The following is a 13,775-nucleotide window of genomic DNA, read 5'->3' on the forward strand; positions in this document are numbered from 1 at the left end:
ATTGCACTTTCTTCGCATCTTTGCATGATTCTTAAAAAACTTAGAAAATTCCTTTGTAGCTACGCGTTGTTGCAGCATGTAATTAATTTGTGATCGAGTCATTAAGCAAACATGCATTATCTAGATTTTGAATAATTTAGAATAATGTAGAAATCTTGGAAATTTTTTTAGGTGAAACTTTTTAGTTTGAACCTTTCGAATTAAGATGAAATTAGAAGTTCGTGTGTACGTATGTATCGAATAATAAAATTAAGCTACAGTTATGATACAGTGATTAAACACGTGAATATTAAATATCTTTACGTCTATTATTAAATCTGCAATTCTTTGTGGGAAAATAATTTAAATATCTAAAATTATAATTATGAATAATAATACAAGGGAAACAATTTGTATTTTTTGATAAGCAAGAATTATTTATTTATAAGTGAATGAAAATTAGTTTCATACGTTTTCCATTATCAAAATTGTAGCATTAAAAATATTAATAATAATAATTTAATATTGTATCCTGTAGAATTATTTAAATATTATTATAGACAATGACTAATATCTTCATCTTTAAAATTTTAAACAAAATAAAATTAAATTACATAAAATGCAACATGAAATATTTTCAATAATTTCTATAATGAATACAAATGAGATAAGATAAACAGCAAGATTACAACATCAGTGCATCAATTTCATGATTGCATTAATTTCAAAATTTTTTTCGTTCCTTCCTCTTTGAAATTTTTTTTCTTTTTTTTTTTTACATATTTCATTCCAGATTTTAGACTAATTTTTGTATGACAAATGATCTCTGCACGCGTGCAACGATAAATCATCTTACGTATTGAGTTTTAAGAAAGTCTGGAATTTTGAGTTAAATTTCGAATCAACTACAAATCACTGCCCATTACCATTGCAATTTATATGCTTGGTACGAAGCCAAGTTGAACTGGAAAGCAACGTCAGCGTGTAACAAATGAAAAAGAAGACGTAACGCGTTAAATATGAATGTTAAATATACCATAAAATACTTGTTATCTTTAAGCATAATCTGTGCTGTTTTATGTATAAAACGATCCTGCAACGATTCGCGAATTTCAACATGAAATTTTAATCCCTGTTAAAATTCAAGAGGCTGGCTCTCTATTTAACGAAAATTTATACGTATTTACGTAATTGCTATAATTCCAGGATTCTTTTTTTACAATTACAATAATTAGGCACTAACTTGATCTTCTGCACGAAATTCTTATTCAATGATATCTTCGTGACATTTTTAAATATACACGTTTCCCCGTTTAAATATTACGAATTATTTTTAAATTCCTATATTTTTCTTCCATTAATTGTTATTAAAAAAGGAAAGATCGTTAAACGAATGAATCCTCTCGATAATTCATATTAAAAACAACGCCATCAATATTACAGTTTCCTCGGTGAAAGAAATGCTTTCGAAACACAGTTTTGCTGGTCGAACTGTTTAATTGTATAGTTGGGTTTAACGAGTTTCGATAACATCGTGACCAGGGGGGAAAAAAAGCAAGCAAAATTATACACGTACGAATATTAAATCTGTCATGGAACAGCGCGTGAGCGCTATCGCATTTTACGCTGTCTTTCTAATTACTGGAAATGTTGACATGGATAAAATTGTAGTTTCTTCAGTGAAGTTAGTAGTTTTTTTTGTAATATTAATTCTTTATTCTACGTCTAAATGAAATAATAAATTTTTAGATGGATAAATAGATAGATTCGAGATTCAATGTTTAGTTTATTAGTCAATGATGGAAGGATACAATTCGGGATAATTTTTAGAAAAATTAATTAAATTGAATCGATAAATATAATTTTCTTGGATATAAAAATCTTTCATACTGTGTTATTTCACCCGATAGAAATCTATATAATAATTTTAGTATTATTAAAAATATTATTCAAGAATAATGGAGATAAAAATTACATCAGATTAAAAATTCACACAAAAACTTATACATACGACCGGTTTTGTACAAACAGAATAATAGAAGACTAAAAATATACTAATCAATTGACCTCAGATGCGATTCAAGAGATATTTCTTCATTCCTCATCCTGTTATTACAAGGATATTTTAGCAATTAAATTCTATGACATCACGCGTTACTATATAAATATACATAATTCTGACAGTTAATTTGTTCGATAAAAAAAGAAAAGATAGGAAAAACTAAAAAAAATTAGTCAGTTCGAAAGAAAATTTGAAAAGAAATAAAAAAATACCACAAAATAGAAAACCAAATATCAAAACAATTTTTCAAATAACACCTTAATGCCCAAAAATCATCGATTTAATATAAAATAAAATAATAAAACGAATTGAAATTAAAATTCCCCTTCGAGAAAATTTATCTTAATAATTCCATCCTCCTTTCAACGCAAAGAAACAATGAAACGCCGTACATCGTTTATTCTTAACGCTCGATGAAAGCACGTTTAAGGAAATCACGGGTGAAAATCGACTGAAAACGCGAAATGTAAGGGGAATGTAAAGTAGGTGTATCGCGCGATGGATGCACCGCGAAAGACATCTGAGAAAATGAAGATACCGTTACGAAGCGGCATAATTGTAGTCACGGCTAATGCGAGGACATGGAAGAACCGTGATACGCAAGCGTAAGCCGGTGTATCGCTATACGTAATTGTCGGAAACCCTGGTAAATGGAATGTTGTCCCCGTCGATCGGCCGATCGGGGTCCACATCGCTAAATGCACGAAATATCATCGTTTCGATCCACCGCGTTATCGTTTCTCGAATCGAGAATTAACGTGCCACCATGTAAAATATGAATTTCTGTTTTTCCATAGCTTTCCAAGCTTTTTCAATCGCGTTCGTGGAATCGGCTCAATCGGTCGATCGGCACGTACGCCTATTGTACTTTTTGAATTTATCCGGATATTTTTATTATTTTTTTTTTCCACCGGATGTAATTTAATTAGAAAATTTCGAATAACAGGGACAGGGTATTTTTCGTCGAATATGAAATACGCTTTTGCGGGTCATGCTCTGGATATTCCTGTTGACAATTCGTGTCGTGAATGATTTATGGCTACTACTAGTCACTTTTGTTTTATGGGCTTAATGGTAGTTTACTGTTTTTCTTTTTTTCTAATTATGGTTTTGTTGCCATGTTTCTTTCCTTTTATTAGAAGTGTATTAATGAATGATAATTTAATAAATGAGAGGAAAAGAATGGGGCAAATTAACGTTGAGTCGAAGTTCATTTTTGCACTTTTCTCTCGATGTTTTCAAATATTATTGGGATAATTATTCATTTATTAGTTAAAAAGGATCAATCACGACATCTATTCCTTATCATTATGATAATCACAATGTATCAATTGTAATACAATTGTGATACAGTGGCAATTGAAATCTATAATCCGTTTCGATGTCATTCAATTCCAATTAAAGAGTTACTTTTAATCGTTAGCTTGTCACGAACAACGTTCACTTGTTATCTAAAAATAGACTAAACTGTCCTGATACTAATAGTATACATGTACTTATACACGTACAAATACCAGTTTGCGGAACATGTGTTCCTGTTCGCCATTAATTCGCGAGAAATTTCTTCGAACTCGTGTCACGATAAAAATTAGGGACTGCTTTGAAGCAGACCTCTGGGTCTCCTTGTTAAATTGGCGTAAATTGGGTTGCGGCATGGTTGGGAAATTGTGTTGAACCGTTGCTGGATTTTTAAATAGCGGCGAAATACTGGATGTACGCAAGAAGTTGATGTTATTTCTACTTATATGGGGTTGTTAATGGGTTGCCTCGATATGCTAGGATTCTCGGGATGTCAGGTGCGTTTTAAGAAAGTTTTATTAGAGTGTATTAGAGAGTGTATCTCGGGAAATTTGTTTCTTCTAGATTTATGTAACAATTTCATTTAGTTTTTCTTTTTTTTTTCATTTTGGACCAGCTATTCATTATATTTTTACTTTCTTTTCTTCTTCATTTTCGTTCATTGTTAAGATTTTAGAGCATAAAATAATTTCCAATAATCCTTTTACCATCTCTAAGTATTCAATATTCTAAATATTTTATTAAAACGTGTTATTAAAGATATTTTTTCCATCGACAAAGAGATCCTATTCAAACTTCAAATTCTTTTGAAATTATGCAACACTTACAATATATATATATTCAATATTTATTGCAAAGCAATGATCGATTTTATCCATTTATACAAGCACATTCTTCTCAACCGACATTTTTATTTTAACATCTTATCTTGTTAAAAAAAATTTAACTCTCCTCAAATTCTTATAATATTTCTTGACGCAATCGTGTCATTGGTCCAAGAATATTCGTCCCGAAACACGTCCGCTGTATCAATTGGAGATTAATTTCAGGAATGCGATTCGATCTGCGGTCGGGGGAAAATTTCGTCGAAACGGGTTTCCAGTCTGATAATGTTACCCGCGACCTGTTTCGGCATGAAATACTTTCTATGCCGTGGTGAACACTAAATAGATAGCCGAGGAAAATGCGAGGCACATGCGAGCTCGCGTACGCTCGTGGTCGCGCAGCGGAAATGAATAAGGAGCGCGTGGACGAAAGGACTGCTCGCACGAAATAATGAACACTTGTACCTGTTTCCGCTTGTAATTTTGCAACATTTCGATAAAGTGTTTGTATTTTAAGGGGGATAAATATCGTTTCGAGAAATGATTCCAGATTTTTCACCTCGAATTCTATTGTTTTCTTACATATTTCTTAAACTTTACGTTTAAAAAAATTTATTCCTATTAAATTTCGAGATTTTCAAAGTTTTCTTTTTCTCTTTTTTATTTCGAAATCTCTCGAAAATATTAAATTCTCTTATATTTGATTTGTTAATCGAAATTTTGTAGCGTAAGAATTGTGCAAAAAGAATTTTACAACACGAAATTGTAATAATAATTATATAAAAAATTTTTAAAAATTATATAAATGAAATAATATATAATAATATGAGTAGTAATAATATAACGTGAAATATTGAATCAAAATAAATCGCGGCACGAGAAATAATAACATCGATCGTCATTAATATCCGAATTTGTTTTGATTTTACGGAGTCGATTTCCATACACGGAGCGAAACGGTCGTGTTTCTCCTCGCTCCGCGATCGAATATTATATCGTTTAATAAATTAATAAATTATCGTGTAATTATAAATAATATAAATAAATTAAATAATTAATGTAAACAAAATTGTAAATAAAAAAACGTTACGGAGATAAAACGCAACAAAATAATAAGTAAAAAGATATTACATACAATTACAATATTATTTGGTTAATTTGTATTATTAAATTTCGAAATTTTTTTAAAGTTTTTTTCTCTTTTTTATTTCGAAATTTCTCGAAATTATTAAATTCTCTTCGTTTTAATATTTCATTCGTTGATTGAAGTTTTTAGCATTAGAATTGTGCAAAAAAAAATTTTACAACACGCGAGATTGTAAAAATTATATAAAAAAATTTTAAAAATTGTATAAATAATATATAAGAATAATATTATATTATAATATTATAATATTATATTAGAATATTATATTAATATGTAGAATAATATTATAATTGTAATAATAATATTCTAAACAATCACAATGTGAAATATTAAAGCCAAAATCGCGGCTTATAATAACACGGGAAATAATAACATCGATCGTCATTAATATGCGAATTTGTTTTGATTTTACGGAGTCGCTTTCTAAACACAAAACGGAACGGTCGTGTTTCTGTTCGCTCCGCTATCGAATATTATATCGTTCAATAAGTTAATAAAATTATCGTGCAAATAATTACAAATAAGTTAAAAGACTATTATAGATAAAATTTGTAAATAAAAAAATATTAGAGGGTGGAAAACGCGACAAAATTGTAAACAATATTGTTCGATTTTAATACAATAATATTTTAATACAAATTATTGTATTCAATACAATACGATAAAAAGAAGTTATTATTTTTCTTCAATTAAAATCTTCGACACTTTCTTCGAAGAGAACAAACCCGAAATAGACCATAATGGTGTACGTAGTAAGAAGAACTATCATTTGACATTTATCCTAATCAATATTGGCAGCATCCTCCAAGCAATATTGAAAGAAATCACGTCGTAAATAAAACGAGCAACCGCTAATCAACCTCGTCTTTAATCCTCGTTTAATTAAACGTATCTCCTCCGATAAGGGAATTTTCTTGAAGGAAAATCGTGAATCTCCGCTGAAGTTTATCAGTCACGATTAACCTCAGTCCCGCGATAGTTCCAATCAAGCTCGCAACGTGCTCCATCATCGACAACCATTAACCTCAACCGACATTTCACACTTTACGGGATGAAAATTCGTCGTCGATTCGGAAAATAAAAATCGCGTGCGTGTCGTGCGTGCCCTCGCCTCTTCTGGAGAGCATCGGTTGCATAAGGGCCCGGAAAATTTATAAATGGCAGGCGGTCTACACATCTGAAACGGGTGTTACGCAACGGTACATGCCGGTGTATAATATCGGGAGATAAGTACCGGTTTCGCAGACGCGAACTTCCACCAAAGTTCGCCTGGGACCGTTATTTGTTTTCGATAATTTTAGACCTATAACGATCGATCAAATTCTGAAAGGTGGAGAGATAGGTTGAATTAGGGAAGGGAGGGAGGTGGAAAGATGGATGCGTTTAACAAGTTCGTTATTAAGGCCTCCGCGAGTTGTGCAGTTATTTAATGTTCTCTTTAGCGTATAACTTTCTGCACGGTTAGTTGCCATCGTGTAGCCCATCTCAATTGTATGCACTTATTTGCATGCGTTATCTCTTCCTTATCCTTTTATCAATGTTGCTCCGATCGTTTTACGATTACATTTGGATTTATTGTTAAAGGGTTTTAAAGTCGGTGTTAATTTATTTTTATAAATCGTGACAAATTGTGGTAAATTATAAGGTATTGGATAGGATTTTTATTCAAAAAAGTCTTCGAAGAAACGAATTGAAAAAGAATTTGAAAACTATCAAGGATCGTATAGATGTAACTTAAAATTTAGTTTTAATTATAATAGTTTGTCTCGAATAGTTTCAAAATGAAGAATGCACGGTTTAAAAATTGTTCGAGAAACAGGGACAAGGTGATCGTAAAAAGGAAAAAAAAATATCGTGAACAGAAACCATAAAAAAAAAAAAATAACATAAAATTGATAAATTTCTCAACTTTATACATTGACCATCGTAATACCTATACATTTCAAAATTGCCCGGTAATAAACGTGTTAATTAACCACATCCGTATTTTAATGACTTTTTCATTAACGAACGCTTGTAAAAAAAACGTCGTCACGCGATCCTGTTGCGGAAAATATCGATCTCCTCGTCTTTATTACAAAGAAAAAAAAAAGAAGAGAGAGAGAGAGAGAAGGAATATCGTTCAAAATGCGACGCTTAATTAAGATAAACATTTACGGATCGGGTCAGCGTGTGGGAGAGCCGGTCCCATGACGTAACTCGTTATTCAATGCACTGCGATTGAACTTAGAAGTCTATCGCGTTCATCCATGTACATATACATCGAGAAAAAGAGAGAGAGAAAGAGAGAAATGCTAGTGTCCCTGCATTCCATTACATGGAGGAATAGTCTTCGATCTTACGTAAGCAACGATGACTTTCGAGAAGAGAGAATTCAATCGATGCCTTCCAAAATAATGTTTCCAATGTTCGTGAAATAATTTGAGAGATATGACTTGAAGATATACGTGAAATAATCTTAGAGAGCGAAAGTTGAAGTTTGTAACCTCGAGGGAGTCGTGTTATCATCTATGGGAAATTTTTCTTAAATTAAGGATTTTGAAAACATTTTCGACAACAAAAGATCTTATTGATTAAATGCACGTGAAAAGATCGTGCGAAAATAATTTTAATCGAATTTAATCTGAAACTATAATTGACGGAGATGATCTGTGTAAAAAATAAAGAGTGAAATAAAAAAAAAAGAAAAAGAAGGTAATATAAATATCTGGATCTGAATCTGGACTACGTATTCAAGATAGAACACGATTGATAATTAATGATTAATAATAACATCAGAGTTTGTTACATCCTTACAACTCCTTATAACTTAATTGCCTCTTAACTGCGTTTTAAAAGTTAGATTATTGTTGTGCGCGTTATTAATTTTCTTGTTTTGAATATTTCTCCATCTTGCTAAAGTTTGTCCGTGAAAACCGGAAGCGTCATGCATATCAGGTTGTCGATCTGAATGCATAATGCAATATTGTTAAGATCGTACGCCACATTATAAAATATTAATGAAATTCATGCACGTGAGAAGATAATTTAAATCCGCGTAAAAAAGAAAAAAAGAAGAAAGAGAAAAAAATTGCAAAATTAACAAATCAAATTATTAAAAGTTTATCCTTGTATACGAATATATTTTCCGCAATCGTTCTAATTTCATTTCGATCATTGAAAATTGACTTTAAAATGAATTCCGAGTAAGGTGTCTCATAATTCCTTATTTAATCGGCTCGTGCATGAATATGATGTTAGCTGTAACAATTTACACAAAAGTATTTCATTATGTTTCGATTTCGACTCGTAGGTTTATAGTTCTCGTCCATAATATAAGAAATTCACGCGTCACATTTCTTTTTTTCAATTTATAAAATACCAATAAACTTATAGGCATTTGTAGTCAATTTATAGGCATCGTAAGTTAATATTCAGAGAAAGAAAAAAGGAATTAGCGTCAAATATAAATTTAGGATAGTGAGTGATTCCTTAGAACTTAGAAAGAACGATCCAATATAATTTAAGATATAAAATTTATATAGAAGCGTCTTTTATAGCACTCTTTTATAGCTTTATGAAATAAAATGTGAAAGTGTTAAAAATACCACTTTTGCAACGATCCATAATTCGATCGATCAATTCGTGTTACTCGAACTAATCCATTAGTTATCAAAAATTTGTAGATAGATTTTTAAAAGAACTACGAAATACTTTAGAAATAATATTCTTGTTGAACAATGTTCCAAGTTAATTAACATTATTCTATTAGTCTAATAGTTCGTTCGAACGACAAACTTTCACACTGTTATATCAATCGTTATCTATCTATCTGTCCAGGGAAATCTTTTATTTCGTCGTCTCGAGTGCAAGTGATAAAAAAAAAAAAGAGAGAGAGAAAGAAAAAAGCATCAAGGCCTGCTTTTAATAATAAACGAGCTGGTCACACTTGTTCCGGCGATTTGCTCCATGAATTTAAGAATTTGCATGATCGAGCGTACAAAGTTAGCATGTGGACACCGTCCATCACACGAGTGAAAACGAGCCTGTGCCTGAAACGCTTTTCATCGAGAAAATAAATCGTCGAGTTTAGATCAAGACGACCTTAATATGAATTTAATGCGCCTATCAACAGGTGTCAAAGTTTTTCCTTCTTGTTTCCTGTTCACATCGTTAAAAATCGTACATCTAAAAATACGTTTCATATTCATACGATAAATTTTTTCACATTGCTATATATAAATATAGATAGATTTACTTACAATGTATAATTCGTAATTTTTCTTTTTTTTTTTTCGTGATTTTTCTTCTTTTAAGATCTACTTTGAACATAATTCTCGTGTATAAAAATACACGTAGGGATATTTATATCTCTTTTGTATAACAAATATTTTTACTTTTTTTTTTTTTTCATTTTTTAATGTTATACTTTTTATGCTGAGATGTATACGAATTCGCGATTCATTGTATTTCTAAAATCTCGATCACAAGTGCGCGAGATTTTTCGACCATCCTTACGAAATCCTTAAAAGACGCGATTGTGAAACTGGAATTTTCACCTCTCGGAACAGGTGATTCATTGACATTAGGCTACATTGAAAATCTGGTAGATCCAATAGGCATTAACGAGAAATGTAGGAAATATGGAAAATGGCTTGTTAAGTTTGACTTAGGTCGCACGATTTATAATACTGGAAGACAACTGAATGGGTGTCTGGAAGAAAGAAGGGTGTGCGTTGGAAATTTTTCGAAAATGAGTTTCTCCTCGAAGCATAATTTATCGAGGATCTCGGTTGCACGATTTATAACACGGCCGAGACAAGTGAATGGGCGTCCAAGAGAGAGAGAGAGAGAGAGAGAAGGGTATATTAGAAATATTTTTTTGAAAAGAGTTTTTCCGGGGAACGCGCGAAAAGGAAAAAAACGATCTAGGAAAGTTTTTAGTACCGGGTAATGGCGCTAGGGGTCAGGAGTGGGATGGAAGAGTTTTTTTTTTATATATTTAAAATTTTAATTTAGTGAACAAGTGTCCAGGCAACGTGTTCCACGAATATATTAACGTCTCGTAGAAATTCTAATAGCGTGACAAACTGCTTTCCCCTCCTCCTCCTACTCCTCCCTCTCCTCCTTCTCCCCTCTTCCTTATTACGAGGGTGGTCCTTCGAGAATACCTTCTTAGTCACCACACACGTGTACATTTTTCCAAATTCGATTCGCACAGGATCATATAATTCACAAGTACGAACATAGTTGATATTAAAGATTTTCTTTTTTTCTCATTTCATACAATTTCTCTTAATCCAATCCAAAATTCAAATTTCCACCGTCAAATTCAAACTCAACCTCGTTTAACTTACAGTAATTGTTCAGTCGTCAGATTGCGCGTCTCCAGCTTCCGGTAGCATAAAGCTTCTCGACGAAATCGGGCCCCCGTCCGCGCAATCGGCCCTCGGATCGGGCGGCGAAAGGAAAAAGAGAAGAAATAAAGGAAAGGGAGGGAAAAAGCGACAGAGTTACCGTAATTCAGTCGTAAATTCGCCATTATCTCGCGCCAAGCAAGTTGAATCGCAATGGTTAACGGTACATCGGGGAGATCCCAACCACGAGCCAAATTGGTCCTTTACGAAAAAATAGCGGGCGAGTTAACGAGGGCGCGCCACGGAATGGTGGACAAAAGCGCGTGGACAAAATGGTGGCGGGCGTTGGCCACGGTCACGCGCCAGGCAGTCGAAAAGGAAAAAAGAAAAAAAAGGAAAAAGAAGGGGAGAAAGAAGGAGAGATAATCGGCAGCGCGTTCTTTCACGTACACCCGGGATTTCGTATGCCGAAGAAAGAACACGAATTCTTCTTTTTCCGCTTCTCGGTGCAGGAAGCATCGTGGAGATAAAGGAGCGGGGAGGGGAGGATGAACGGATGTTGAGACGAGTTTAAATGCATCCCGCGTACCGCCTCTGTTTCTCTCTCTCTCCTCCTTTTTTTTCTCTTCCTCCTCGCATTGTCCTCTACCGCGCCTTGGACGTTTCGCCGCGCCTCCTTGAACGTAGTCATCGTTGTCTTTATCTCTTACCCTTTTTTTCGAGGTGGAAGAGATCTTTCTCCCGGGAAAAATGCGCAAAAAAGTAAGTAAGGTAATAGAACGCGATTGTTCGAAAGATAGGTGAAAATGTAACCGCGAACGAATGGGCGTCGATGTATTTATGAATCTTTTTTAAGGTTTTTTAAGCTTAAAGATTCTTAAATATTGACTTTTGATTCCATTTATTGTAATTTGAACGAGTATTTTTTCTTCATCGATATATTTATCGCTCGATAAATATATATTTATGCAAAGCGATATGCAAAAAAGAAACCACAAAATATTCATCATTATATTTATAATAGATAGGGCAAATCTCTGTTTAAATTTCTTTGATCTCATTCGTGAAATTGTCATTGCGATAATTCGTAGCTAGTCTTTGTGAATCGTCGCTACTAATTACTAATTAACAATTAGACTCAGATCGAGTTAGTTTTCTAGGACAGTAGTTTCTCGCTGAAACCATCGCGTTCCAACTTAATCGTCCTGGAACTTGGACAAGCCCCTAGGTGTCGCCACGTGTTACGTGCCTTTGAGCACATTGCTCGCTTTATTATTAATAATTATGGCTTTTCTAGAGGATCAGCCGGTTTCATTTGCCCGTTGGGCGAACGAATATACACGGTCTCGAAGGAAATTAGCAGTCGTTAGTGAGCCACGTTGCTCAAGGAGTGTCTGGATAATTGATGGAATCTGCTTTAGAAATAAGAATCGATGACCGTGAGTGATAAAATCGTGTTCGTGATAGTAATAATAATAATATTGTCGAGGAAAACTATTCGATCGATAAGAATTTTTTTCTTTTAGTTTTATCTTTTTTGTTTCTTTTTTTTTTTAAATTACGCGGGCTAAAAAATAGGCATCCCGCAAAATGGCCGAGCGAGTAGACAAAATGGCGCACGTTGACCGTAGTCACGCGTTACGTGGTCGAATAGAAGAAAAGATAAAACGTGGAAAATTTGTAAGATAGATAGATTGTAGGATAGGATTGAATGGTTGTGAGTGATAAAAGTGTTCTTACGAAGGTAACATTGCTGTTGAAAATTGTTGAATCAACAGAGGTTTTTTTAATTAAATAATTATTGGTATATAAATATTTGGAATCATTAATAGGTTTATTTAAAAAATATTGGAAATAACCATTGAAATGAAATAATAAATTGCGATTATAAGTATACTATTTTAAAAAAAAAATGATAATTATCATTTTTTTTTTAAAATAGAAGTGCCATTTTATGTGCACTAATTATTTCAAATATTATCTTCTATAATTATTAAGAGGCAAAGGTTAAGATACATTTTAATTATTATTGCAAATTAACCTATCTAACGCAATAGAGGAAATAGTAAATTCCTATACTATTGTTAGCATACAAGATTCTTTTATTGCATTCTGGGCAGTTAATATTCTCATATTGTATTTAAGCTTTTATATTCAACAATTTCTTTGATTTTATATTAGCAATATTCATTTAACGATAGATATTTACTTATAGTTAATGAGTCATTATCAGAAGTTGCCCATCATTTTAATGTTAACTTTCATATTTTTCAACCAACGTAGCATCCATGTTGAGACATCTATTACTCTTAAATTAAGGTACATCATAAAAGTATATGTTTCTTCTGTTAACACTGGAAAAAATTAAATAAAATGAAATGCCCACATAGAACAGGAAACTAAAAGGAATTTAGATCCGACATAATCTTTAATAAATCTTATATATAATGTAATTTATACAGTTACATGAAATAAAATCAATGTATATATATATATATATTTAATTTAAAATAGGAAAAATTATAATGGTTCAATGGACGAAATCATCAGAGAAGAAATAAATGTTCTACTTCTTCTCTAAAAATATAGAAATTTATCCTCGTTCGAAAATGAAACAAGCACGACATCACAATTTTAATTATTTTATGGAATATAAATCTTTTTCTTCACTTTTTTTTCCCCTTCTGCTTTACACGACTCTAATCTAAATCGTCCAAGACAACATTCCAAATCGAAATCGGCCGAATAAGTAATATCAATGGTACAGCATACATCTTGTTTTACATCGTATTTGAGTTTTCTCAGTGTTGCAATGGCGAGCGAAGTTAGCTCCACCTAATACCGAGCAGGGCCTCCAACGAATTAGAATAACAAATTGGGAGTGCAAGGGGAATAATTGTGAGAGTGAGATGTTGGACAAGATGTTTGGACAAGTCTTGGACACGGGCTCAAGGTGGTCATTTTGAGGTGTACAGGTGGTAGTAACCAGATATGGCTGGTTAGAAACGTAAAATTCATTATAACTATAATATTCGAATACGAGATGGAACAGGATCTCGTCTTAGATCTGTGCTCGTCGTAAGTTATTGTCTTGGGATTATTGCGCGTACGTAATGTAAATAGATTTA

At 32.6% G+C, this 13,775-nt stretch overlaps 1 protein-coding gene across 3 annotated transcripts in view; it reads left to right on the forward strand.

Moving 5' to 3' along the window:
* Positions 1-13,775, forward strand: part of LOC726179 (protein sister of odd and bowel-like) — a 131,641-nt gene that overhangs the window by 80,909 nt on the left and 36,957 nt on the right. The gene's annotated exons all lie outside the window — the stretch shown is intronic.

This window comes from Apis mellifera, linkage group LG10 (genome assembly GCF_003254395.2).
Source record: "Apis mellifera strain DH4 linkage group LG10, Amel_HAv3.1, whole genome shotgun sequence".
In the NCBI taxonomy this organism is placed as follows: Eukaryota; Metazoa; Arthropoda; class Insecta; order Hymenoptera; family Apidae; genus Apis; species Apis mellifera.